The sequence below is a fragment of the Pteronotus mesoamericanus genome, unplaced genomic scaffold (assembly GCF_021234165.1).
Source record: "Pteronotus mesoamericanus isolate MK-2021 breed Mesoamerican mustached bat unplaced genomic scaffold, CSHL_Meso_final scaffold_167, whole genome shotgun sequence".
Taxonomy (NCBI): domain Eukaryota; kingdom Metazoa; phylum Chordata; class Mammalia; order Chiroptera; family Mormoopidae; genus Pteronotus; species Pteronotus mesoamericanus.
Genome location: NW_026555308.1, coordinates 1,946,490 through 1,959,252, shown reverse-complemented (window position 1 = coordinate 1,959,252; position 12,763 = coordinate 1,946,490). Strand labels below are relative to the sequence as shown.

Below are 12,763 nucleotides of genomic sequence, written 5' to 3'. Positions count from 1 at the left end.
TTTCGTGAAATCTTTGCTGCATGAAGTCAAGAACCCACACACTACCGCTGGCCAGGCCCACTCAGGGCCAGGCCCCTGTCCAGTAACAGAACGGCAAGGTAGGGGCTGGTTGAGTGTGGGGAGGCCCCGGGGCTGGAGGTGTTGGTGCTGGGTGTCAAAGGACCCAGAATCCGGGGATTCAGGACCTGTTTCTGGAAGAGTCAGGCACACAGTATGTACTCAATAAATGTGTATTCAATTAATTTTTATTTTGCCCAAAAGTTTACTTTATTCATACTCAAAATATAAGCCATGTATAACAAGTCACTTAATAAAATCCCCCAGCAAGGTGGGCCTCTGTGTCTGGCTAGGGGACTGGAAAGGATTCCTGTCAATACTTCTTATCCTTGATCACCTGCAAGAGAAAGGAGGGCAGGTCAGACGGGGCCCAGAGCTGACTGTGGGAGGAGAATACGGGCAGCCAGTCACCCCAGCCAACTGGGAGAAGGGGCCATCAGGCCTCCAGGCCAATGAAGGGCGCCGCTACCTTCTCTGATCTGAACTGTGCCTCTCCCAAACCATCCCCAGACCTTACTCGTGTGTAGCCCCCACCCCTCATTCCCTCGCCAGCTCCAGGCCTCCCCAGGTGCTCATCCCAGGCTAACTCTGACCTCAGTCTTGTAGAGCACATATCCTGTGGCAAACATGGTGAGCAGAATCGCAGCGGGCCACATTGCAGACCCTGTGGCCAGGAAGGACAGGCCACGTAGTCCCTATATGGAGGACGAATGAGGCAGGGAGACTTCAGTGACCCAGGATGATCACACAGGATAGAGACAATGCGGGGTCTATGGGGCTCAGGCTCCCAGGTTGACAGGTGGGATAGGAACCAGAGAAAAGAAGGACACTCAAGATGGTCCCATCCCACTGAGCTCAGTGGGAAGAACGGGCTCCAAGGCAGATGCTGGCTCTGCTCTACCCTCTGCAGTGAGCAGAGGGTAGCTGCAGGGCGGGGGTCCCTTGGCCCCTCTGGGCCCTGCCTCCTCAGGTCATGGGGGTGGCACTCTCCACTCCCTGGGTTGGAGGGAGAAAGCAGGGCTATCTGGAGGCTCTGGAGTAGTACTGGCTGGTGGAAGTGCTCACAGGGTGAGCTGGGCACACTGCAGAGGGGCCTTCAGGCTCTGTGGTCCTTCTGACTCCCACAGCACGGTTCTGGCCAGGCCTGGGACTTCTCAGCAGGGGATGGAGTCTGAGGGGTCTCTGAGTCCCCTGAGGACTCCTGGCCTGTAGCTTGAGATGCCCCATGCCAGGTGCCCTGAGGTCTCGGCCCAGGGGAAAGAAGCAGGGCCCCCGCACAGCCTTTAGTTATCCCTGGGCGCACCCTGCCAATGAGGAAAAAGGCCAGGGTCCTGTTCCTGTCCCGGTAGCTGGTGGCTGGGCATGGCCAATCCTGGCTGATTATTATGGGGGGATATCTTTACTCACCACCTTGACCAACAATACGGATGCTCCTGCCCTTGCCGCCGCCGCCGCCGCCACTGACACCGTTGTCGCCTCCGGCATTTTTCTATTTTATTTATTTACTGTTAGAGAGAGAGGAGGGGAGGGAGAAAGAGAGGGAGAGAAACATCGATGTGTGAGAGACATACCAGTCGGTTGCCTCTCGGGGATCCGGCCCAAAACCCAGGCATGTGCCCTGACTGGGACAAGTGACCCTTTGGTTCACAAACTGGCACTCAATCCCCTGAGCCACAGCAGCCAGGGCGGGCCACCATATTCTTAAGGTATCAGAGCTCATCCTGTGGAGAGGACACCCCAAGTCCTCTTTCCACACACTCCACTTCCCCTAGGACCTCTGGGATCTGCCCCTCACCGGCAGAGGTCAGGCTTCAGCCTCACAGGGACCCTGCCTGGAGGGGATCACCTGGGTAAGAGACCTGAGGGTTAATTGCCCTGGAGCCCAGGCCCACTCTCTGGCTGGCTGTGGAGGTCCCAGAGCCCTGCTCTGCCTCGGGCTCAGGAGTCTCCTCTGAAGGCCTAGGGGAAGAGCTCACCTACCTATTGTCTCTGGACTCTCGTCTGGAAGGCCATTTCTTCTTTCTGCCCCAGCCTGCAGTTCTTCCAGGGATGGAGAGGGAAGAGGGAAGGGCTTTTTTTTTTTCCTCTCTACAATTATCTTGCTAGCTTTTGGCTCACTTGGGGCCCTATCCATTCATCTAGCTTTCGGCAGGCTCAGTGTTAGAACCTCACCCTGCCACTGTCCTGGCCAATGGGGGAGACTTCCCAGTGCTCCGACTGATTATTTTATGATAACATCCCCACACCTCAGCCAATTCCAAGGCACACATTCTATGGCTAGGATGTCTTGGCTAACCCTGGCCCCCACCCTTTGTCCTCTGTTGCCCCTTCTAGAAGGAAGATCTGGTTCCTGCATGTAAATTATTTTCCTGCTCTACCTAACTAACCCTCCCTTGAGAGGGCTCCATTCTCTGAGGCTAAGCCTGCTGCCCTGTACCAGATAACAAACCCCCTGCTGGACTCCCACATCTTTGTGGAGCACCTACCTACCCTGGTTCTCCTGCCAGTCACCCCATTCTTACCTTGGGAAGGAGGAGAACCTTTCTCCTTGAGGCTCCCTTTGACACTGGCTGGTCTAGACCTGGAAACAGATTTGAGAGTCTATTTCCTTGCTCCGGCCCTCTTTATAACCACAGATCTATTATTAGCAAAGCAGTGATTTCCCTGAAATCACCTGACTTCTCAGAATAGTTCATTTTATTTGTTTCTCTTTCACTTGCTCTCAAGGAAACCAAGTTAAAATGAAACTTTTTGTGAGACAACTAAGGACAGCTGAGGATGAGTGGGAGAAAACTAAAGCCAGGGAAGCCTTCCCACTGGCTGGTACAGAAGCAATGCATGTGAAGTCTCAGACAACAGGGTCAATACCAGGACGTGGCAAGGAGTGAGGCCAGGAACTCCACAATTCTGAGCCATTTGAAGAGAACTCTGAGCGTGCTGTGTAAACAGAACTTTAAGTGCAGCCCTTGTGTCTAGTCTTTGCCCCACAGTCTGCAGCCCCCACCCTGAACTCACAAATCCTGGATTCAACATTTTTGGCAGAAGACCCTTCCCGGGGGAGCTCACAGCTGGGAGCTGCAGTCCTGGAAGACTTTCTGGAGGAGGTAACACTTGGGCCTGGGAGGGCAGTGACCAAGAGGCATCCTGGGGAAGACCGACAGCAGGGGGCCTGAGACTTCCTGGGGACAGGTTCTACAGGGGAGGATGAAGAGGGGCTAGGTCCCTGACACATACAAAACAACACTCAACTTCATCATCTGCCACCTACCCATTTGCCGTCTCCCATCACCCACCCACCACCTGCCATCCCTGTATCTCTGCATCTACCTACCTGGCCTTTGCTGAGAATGCAGCCTGCCTGACACGTGCGCCTTGAGAACTACAAGAATATAGACAATCTCTTTTAACACATGATTATCTCACAGTTAATTGAACTAATATGCTATAGATGAGCATTTAGGTTTTTTATACTTTTTTTCATGTTTTGCAGTTGTTCCAACACTATACGCACAAGAATATTTCTGTTGGACCTTCCGCCCACATGATGCTCTGTGCCCCCTCTAGTGAGCAGCTCCCGCTGTGGCTCTGGTGGCGCTTGGCAGTGCAGGGCTGAAGGGTCTGGCCGGGTGGGAAGAGCACCACTTCATATTTTATAATTTTATAATTTTTAAGTGAGGAGATTTTGATTGATCTTTTACTTTTCAGCAGTTTTTTTCCCCCCAGTATTTTAAAATAAAAAGTTGCAAGCCTGGCAGTTATAATTCATCTGAAACAGAACTTAAACTACTAACCTCTTCAAAGTGACTGAGCAAATAATCCTAACATGGTAGGCAGTTAGACAGACATGAGCAGAGCAAGGACGATGGACCAGTTACAGGTCACCAGGGTGGAAAATGCTGGATGCCTAATATCTGACAAAACTGGGAAAACAAAGACTTTGCCCCCAGGGTAACTTTTCTTCCTAGCATGACACTGGTCATGCACGCATTTTAGACCCTCTGATCTTTCATATCGTTGGTCATGTGGTTCAGCCCCTCCTCTGACCTTTCCTTCCCTGGTATGTTGCTAGTCATGCAGGTTAGAACCCATTAGAGGAGGAACGAACAAGGGGACTAGAGAATAGCCCTAAAAAATTAAGCTCCTGTGCTCTGGCTGGTGTGGCTCAGTGGATTGAGCGCCAGTATATGAATGAAAGGGTCACTGAACCAGGCATGTGCCCTGACTGGTTCAATTCCCAGTCAGGGCACATGCCTGGGTTGTGGGCCAGGTCCTCAGTGAGGGACGTGTGAGAGGCAACTATGCATCGACGTTTTTCTCCATCTCTTTCTCCTCTCTTCCCCTCTGTCTAAAAGTGAATAAATAAAACCTTAAAAAAAAATTAAGCTCCGAAAATAATGAGGTTCTGAACCTCATCAGATACATTCAGATACATTCAAATACATCTAGGCCTCATTTGTGTTTCACCTCCAAACCCAGACAATGCATGCAAAACCAAACGAGATGCCATGGCTGACATCAGGACCAGCTGCATTGACTAACGACCCCTACCCTGGGTTCCTACCTCTGCTGACCAATCAGCAGAGACCACAACCCTGAAAGGACACACCTGGAAAGCTGAGTATTCTATCACGATCCATCTCTGAGACCTCCAGATAAATACCCTCAAGTCAGAGGGCCTGTGAGGCTCTCCATCCTCTTCCTCCCCCTCCGCATATTTTCCTTGCCTCTCTCTTTTTCCTAAGCTCCAAGCGCTCTTTTGTCTCTCTAACTTGTTTCCTGAGTCCATTTCTTCTACAGTTCACTTCTTATACTTCTGTGACTTTGTAAATAAACCTTCTTTTATAGTTTGAGTCTTGGTTCTAAATTCTTTTTTTTTTTTTTTTTTTTTTTTACTTTTTAAAAAATTTATTTGAGAGGGAGAGAAACATGATATGTTGTTTAACTTATTTATGCATTCATTGGTTGCCTCATGTTGTCAAAGTAAGAAACAATCAAACCTGTAGAGAATTTTTGCAAGTTTATATGAGCCAAACCGATGACAATTGCCAGGAACCAAAATCTCAACAGACTGAGAGAATGCTCCAAAGAATGGCAGTTTTGAATCTTATTTCATACATTACAATCAAAAGAGAAGACATAAATGGGTTACATGAAATCCAGTGGTGATAGATGAGGATAGTGTAACAAAGCAAAGCAGCAGGGAAACCTCTGGGATTGAATAAAAAGGAAATTGAGCTCTGGCTGGTGTGGCTCAGTGGATTGAGTGCCAGCTTCAAAACAAAATGTTGCTGGTTTGATTCCTAGTCAGGGCACATGCTTGGGTTGCAGGCCCAGTTAGGGGCATATGAGAGGCAACCAACTGATATATTTCTTGCACATTGATGTTTCTCTCCCCCCTTTCTCCCTTTTTCTCCCTCTCTGTAAAAAATCAGTAAATAAAAAAAAAAGTAAAATGATAGGCACATACTTCTTTTACATAGGGGTACAGGATACTTAAGAGTCAACAATTAACTCAATAACAGTGAGGTGATCTATGGTTTCAGGAGAGTGGGGCCTGTGCTTTGAGGGGTCTGGAAAAAAGGAACTACTTTGACATTCCAGAGTTATATTATTGTAGATGCAAAAACACAACAGACAGGCTTAGTGTAGGTGAAAACTGACCTTTGTCAAGGAAGACTCTAGCCTAGGACATGACTACCTGCCATAAACTGCTTTTAGTTAAAAAGTTTTAATTTCAGACCATTCTTTGTGGTTACCTTAGGTCTCTGAATTTGTAAGGTCACCACCTACAAGAGTTTGTCAGGTTTAGTGTGCGGCCCCCTCTTCATTCACAGTGCCCTGACCAGAGATCAAACGCACAACCTTGGCATGTTGGGACAACACTCTGACCAACAGAACTGCCCAGTCAGGGCTCTGAATTCTTTCTTAGCTAGAACTTAAGTTCTGAGGTTGCTGAACCAAGGTCCGATCTGACTCCACTGGTCTAATACTTGGTGCCATTTTCGCCACCACCACTAAGAAAATAAAGTTAGTTTTTTAAAAGCTCTAGAAACCCCCAAATTACAGATAACATCCACTCCAGGAAGGAGTGGGAGGACAGTGCCAACCCAGGCCAGGGCTGCTCAAAGGCCCCCATGTGTAGTGAAAGGAAAGCCTAAGACCAGGGACCATTCCTGTTGCCCACGGGAAGGCTTCCGTTATCGGGCTTCTTCCCCGCCACAAGAACAGGAGCTCAATCAGAGACTTCTTTGGGAGCAAATGCTGTTATTGCCAGGTGCCCTGCTTTGCCTATGCTGAAGCTGCATGGTCCTGGCCAGGCCATTGAGACCACACAGGTCCTGGAAGCTACCAGACCTGGTCAGGACCATGCTTGCAGGCCTGTGGGAGAGGGCAGGCTGGAGCTGGGACCTCGAGATAAAAAGGTGACATAGGAACCCCTCATGGGCAGCAGAGGGAGGCTCTAGCATCAACCCAGGGAGCTTCCCTTCTACCTCGGTCTGGTCTTCCTCTGGGGAAAGGAAGGATAGGATCCTTTTCCAGACATAAATAAATCCTGCCTTTACACTTCCCCTAGCTGCTCCCATGATTGGTAATTGACTGTTCGATTTTTTTGTTTATGGTCCATCTTGCCTGTGGAATGGCAGTTCCAGAGTGGAAATTGGAGAAGCTGCACTCACCCTTGCCCCTGGAGCCACCAGCATGGGTTCAGCTTCACAGGCCCTGCTGGTCTAGCTGCCCTGGTCCCAGGGGAGCAGTGCTTTCACTGGGGGGCGCTGCCACAAGGACACAAACTGAGGTTGAAGGCAGAGGCCAGGCCTGTCCCCAGAGAATAAGCAGAAGTGGGTATGAACCTGGATTCTGAGAGTGGAAGGACAAGAGATGACAAAAAGGCTGTGCTCTAGAAGGCCCAATTAAAGAGTTTTTTTATTTTATTCCAAAGGCATTTGGGAGAGATTTAAGCATTTTAGAAATATTACTTCAATGCGATGGATGCTAAAATGTTAACAGTGGTTGTCTCTGAGGGGTAGAATTGCCTGTGTACATTTTTATTTTCTTTGCTTTTTTTCTTTTTTGTTCACTATCTGTGTTTTGTCATGTTTTCTATAATGAACATGGTTTACCTGAATGTATTAGCGTTCAGGGGCTGTTATAATAAAGTACCACAAACAGGATCAATTAAAACAACAGGAATTTGTTCTCTCCCAGTTTGGGAGGTCCTGGAAGGTGCAAAATCAAATCCTTTCAGCTTCTTCTAGTTTCTGGCGGCTCCTGGTATTCCTTGGCTGGTGGCCCTATCACTCCAGTCTCTACTCCCATCTTAACATGCCCTTCTGCCCTGTGTGTCTCCATGTCTCCTTTTCTAATAAGGACACAAGTCATTGGATTTAGGGTCCACCCTAAATTCATAATGATCTCATCTGGAGCTCCTAACTAACTACATCTGCAGAGCCCTTTGTTCCACATAAGGTCATATTCTGAGGTTCTTAGTGGACACAAAGTTTTAAATGGCTACTGTTCAACCCACTACACTATAAGAGATAAATAAAGCATCAAAGGAAAGTTTAAAAAATCACTCTGGAGGCACCATGATGACTGTAGGCAAAGCCCAGAGGCCAGGAGCCTGGAGAAAAGGCTGTTGTTGAAGTCCTGGCTTGGGTTTGGACAGCAGCAGCTGGGAAGACAGAGGGCAGGGTAAGGGAGAGGCTGTGGAGGCCATGTCAGTAAGACTCCAGGGTTAACTGGATGTAGAAGTCAAGTAGGGTGAATTGCTGGCTTTCTGGCTTGGATGAGCGTGCTATTTATCCAAATGGGAATGGCAGGAGGATCGTGTTTGGGAGGAGGGCATCTGCTAGAACCATGAGAAAACTCTCCATAAGCCAGTGGTACAGATGCCAAGATTGAGCCAGATATGCTCTCTGAAGGAGGAGTCCTAAGACTAAAGAATCCAGTGAAACAGGTAATAGGAAAATTTTCTAGGTATGCCAAGCATACTTTTCTGATTGTCATACATGTCTAACTAATTGCTCCACTTTACAGATGGGAAAACTAAAACCTAGCATATACCATTCAGAACGTATGGCTTATCCTGACCTGTGTGTCTCAGCTGGTTGGAGCGTGGTCCATAACCAAAGGATTGCAGGTTCAAATCTGGTTGGGGCACTTACCTGGGTTGTGGGTTCCATCCCTGGTCCAGGAACATACCATTCCCAGTCTGGGTGCATAGGGTAGGCAACCAATCAATGTTTCTTCTCTCCCTCCATCTCTCTAAAAACGAGAGAAAAAAATATCTTCTGGTGAGGATATAAAAACAAAAGTGTGGCTTTCTCTGTTCTCCTTAGTTTAATTGGACTGTAAGCTTCTATAAGGGAAAATATGTCATGTTTGACCTCACTTGTGGTTATTGAAATGTAAATTCAAACTACAATGAGATAAACTAGATCTCACTAAAATTAAAAACTTCTGTGCGTGAAAAGATACTATCAAAAAGTGAAAAATAACTCACAGAATGGGAGAAAAAAAATCACAAATCTAATAAGGAATAAATATCCAGAATACATAAAGAACTCCTACAACTCAACAAAAACAAAACAAAACAAAAAAACAACACAACCTAATAAAAACTGGGCAAGGGACTTGAATAGACCCTTCTCCAAAGAAGATATGCAAATTAACAATAAATACATGAAAAGAGGCTCAACATCACTAATCATTAGAGAAATGCAAATCAAAACCACCATGAAATATGACCTACCTACTAGGATGGCCAGAATCAAAAATACAGAAAATAACAAGTGTTGGTGGGGATGTGGAGAATTGGGACCCTTGTGCATTGTGGGTGGGAACATAAAATGGTGAAGCCCTTGTGGAAAACAGTCTGGCAGTTTCTCAAAAAGTTAAATATGAAATTACCATATGAGCCAGCAATTCTATTCAATTAGAATAAAATTCTAATATATGCTACAACATGGATTGAGGAGGACTCTGGAGGTCCCTGTTCAGGCCCCAGCTGAGGAGGAGGCAGACTCTGTCCCACAAAGCTGCTCCAGATTGTCACAGATGGGGAAATAAAATAAGTCGTCTCAGTTTTCTCTCGGTCTGCCAGGGACTTTCCTCTAGTGGAGAAGGCCCCAAGCCCCTGTGTCCAAAGGCTTTTATTGAAAGGGTTATCAATGGGACTAGGTAGTAGGAATGTACAGGTGATCTCATTACATCAGTATGTTAATGTTTACAGAGAATAGATGATGTTTTGAAGAAAACAAATGGCAGGAACACATCGATTTACACACACACTGATTTACATGGGTCTGAGAGGAGACAAGTAAATGTGAGAATGTAAACAAAGGGTTTAGGGTCAGGGTCGGTGAATAATGTAAATTTCCTTCCCAGCATGAGCTGGTTATCACAGCTTTTGAAGGAAAAATAAAGCATGCTTCAAAGAATTTATTTCTAGGCCTACTTTCCCCCGGGAACCCCCTGATCCAGTTTAGGGCTGTCTCCAGTATTGTTTCAAACCTGAGCCAGGTGGGGGATTAGAGCGGCCAAGAGATAAGGAGACTTCTTTCAGATAGGATGAGGACCTTGGCCATATCAAAGCTGAGGGGTGAGGGTCTTTCTGCCCTTTCTCCACGTCCCCCAAGTTCTTCCCTGATGCCCATGAGGCTGTGCCTGTTAATAGGTTGCCCCTTCCATTGAGGGGTCTTACCCATCATTGACTAACCAGCCACACTTCAGGGCCAAGCAGGGTGATGTGAGGGAGGCAGGGGCTTCGCCCCTGCCAGGGGGACAAGTTTTGTTTCCTGACTGGCCTATTTTCCCAAGGCCTCCTTGCTCAGCTCCAGCCTTGGGGCCCTCTTGCCTGTCAGCAGAGCTACAGTTCCTGAAGCCAGATGGGACATTTCCCAACAATGGATAAACCTTGAACGCATTATGCTAAGTACAAAAAAAGAGACACAAAAGGGCAAATATTATATGATTCCACTCAAATGAGGTCCCTAGAGTAGTCAAATTCTCAGACAGCCCTGGATGGTGTTGCTCAGTGGATTGAGTGCTGGCCTGTGAACCAAAGGGACGTTGGATCAATTCCCAGTCAGGTCATATGCCTGGATTGCGGGCCAGGTCCCCTGTAGGGGGTGCTCCAGAGGCAAGTACACATCGATGTTTCTCTTCCTCTCTTTCTCCCTCACTTCTCCTCTCTCTAAAAATAAATAAATAAAATATTTTAAAAAATTATCAGACACAGGAAAAATAGAACAGAGGTTACCAGGGGTTGGGGAGAGGATGGAATGAGGGGTTATTGTTTAATGGGTATAGTTTCAGTTGGGGAGATAGTTTCAGTTTGGGGGATAGTGGTAATTTTTGCAAAACACTGTGAATGTACTTCATGCCACCAAATTGTACACTTAAAAATAATTAAATTGGTAAATTTTATGTTATATGCATTTTAACCACAAAAACATATGTCTTTACCTTTTGCCTCAGTAATCTCACTTCTAGGACTTTCCCTTGAAGATATACTCCCAACAATATGAAAATACGTATGCACTTGGTTAGTCATTGCAGCATGGTTTGCACCTACAAAATATTGGAAAGAATTTAGATGCTCATACATAAAAAAGCGGTTGAATAAAAGTTCATCCACACATTTCTATGAACTGAGGTGGGATGATTTCCAGGATACAGTGCTAAGTGAAAAAGGTAAAGTAGGAAAGCGTATCTATAGTGTGCCACCTTTTTGTGTAAGAAACAAAGGGAATTAAGAAAATATACATTTGCCTCTTCACTTGAGCATAAAGAAACCCAGGAAGGAAAAGTAGAGAGGACTGAGATTGATTACCAGAAGGTAGTGGGCAGGAATTGCGTGGAGAGGATAGAGAAAATAAGGGGGAACACACTACCCTGAATATACCTTTTTGTACAGACCTGCTTTTTGGAATAATGCCAGTGTTTCACATATTTTAAAAAAAGATTTTATTTTTAGAGAGAAGGGAAGGGAAGGAGGAAGAGAAGGAGAGAAACATCAACGTGGGTTGCCTCTCCCGTGCCCCCTCTTGGGGACTGTCCCAAAACCCAGGCACGTGCCCTGACTGGGAATTGAACTGGCAACCCTTTGGTTCACAGGCTGGCACTCAATCCACTGAGCCACATCAGCCAGGGCTCTTGTTTCATATACTTAAAAAATAAGTAAAATTTCTAAGATGGAAGGGAAAATTCTAAAATTTAATACAAACAGAAACAATTGAACCAGAGCGTACTTCAAATGAATAACAAATACACTTGGTTTCACTCGCTGCAGCCAGCCCATGTTTTTCATCCTCTCACCGCTCCGCTCTGTGCTCCTCTGTTACATGACTGCCGCTGCCTCCTCCAATCACCATAAAAGAAGAGATCCCTGTGCTTGTCGTAGACAATGGCTCCGACAAGTGGAAAGCTGGCTTTGCTAGAGATGACGCCTTCCCCCTCAGCCATGTTTCCTTCCATTGTCAGATGCCTCCAACACTGGGATGTCATGGTGAGCATGGGACAGAAGGACAGCTATATGGGCAACGAGGCCTAGAACAAGAACAGCATCCTGACCCTCAAGTACCCTATCGAATATGACATTGCCACCCACTGGGATGACATAGAGATCTGACACCACACCTTTTACAGTGAGGTGCATGCAGCCCCCCAGGAGTACCCTGTGCTGCTGATCAAGGCCCCACTGAAGCCCAAGGCCAGCCATGAGAAGATGAATCAGATCATGTTTGAGACCTTCAACACTTGGGTCATGTATGTGGCCATCCAGGTTGTGCTTTCCTGTATGCCTGCAGCCACACTACTGGTATTGTTATGAACTCCAGGGATGGGGTCACCCACTCTATGCCCATCTATAAGGTCAGTCCCCTCTCCTACTCTAAACTGTGTCTCAATCTAGTTGGCTGGCCGGGGCCTGGCCAACTGCCTCATGAAGATCCTTACATAGCATGGCTACAGTTTCACCACCACAGCCAAGTGGAAAATTGTGTGTGACATCAAGGAGAAGCTCTGCTATGTTGCCCTGGACTTCAAGCAGGAAATGGCTGCTGCGGTGTCCTCCTCCTGTCTGGAGGATAGCTATGAGCTGCCTGAGGGACAGATGATCACTCTCAGCGACAAGTGATTCTGGTGTCCACAGTCACTCTTCCAGCCCTCCTTACTGGCTATGGAGTCCTGCAGCATCCACAAGACCACATTCAATTCCATTATGAAGTGTGATGTTGACATCCGGAAGGATCTGTATGCCAACACAGTGCTGTCTGATGGGACTGCCATATATCCCCTGCATAGCCAACAGGATGCAGAAGGAGATCACAGCCCTGGCAATAATCAGGATCAAGATCATCGCCCCACTGAAGCACAGGTACTCAGTGTGGATTGATGGCTCTCTTCTGGCCTCGATATACACCTTCCAGGAAATAGGAATCAGCAAACGAGAGTATGGCAAGTTGGGTCCTCTCCATCACCCACTGCAAATGCTTCTTAACATACCGTGGGCAGATGATTAGCCAATTGCTGCATTAGTTGATCAAGTCTGAGTTTGCCCTAGCAAATATATATACCTCATGCTGGCCTCCTGAAACTGGAAAGAGCTTTTGAAAAGAAATGGTCCTTGGAGTTTGTATCTGTTCTCAGCATTGGACTATAGACCTGATTCATGACTTTGGCCTTGTATGCAAGTTAACTGTTC

At 47.0% G+C, this 12,763-nt stretch overlaps 1 long non-coding RNA gene and 1 pseudogene across 2 annotated transcripts; one reads left to right on the top strand and one right to left on the bottom strand.

Annotated features, from left to right (window-relative positions):
* Positions 1-234: 234 nt before the first annotated feature.
* On the bottom strand, positions 235-2,665 carry LOC129083374 (uncharacterized). Of its 2 annotated transcripts, XR_008530479.1 has the most exons (5): positions 2,580-2,665; positions 2,038-2,097; positions 1,465-1,562; positions 651-752; positions 235-394 (listed from the first exon to the last, which is right to left on the bottom strand). It is a non-coding gene; the product is annotated as an uncharacterized LOC129083374 (long non-coding RNA). The 2 variants fall into 2 exon arrangements; XR_008530478.1 differs by lacking the exon at positions 2,038-2,097.
* A 6,962-nt stretch (positions 2,666-9,627) lies between these two features.
* LOC129083281 (actin, cytoplasmic 2-like) lies at positions 9,628-12,597 on the top strand (annotated as a pseudogene).
* Positions 12,598-12,763: the final 166 nt, after the last annotated feature.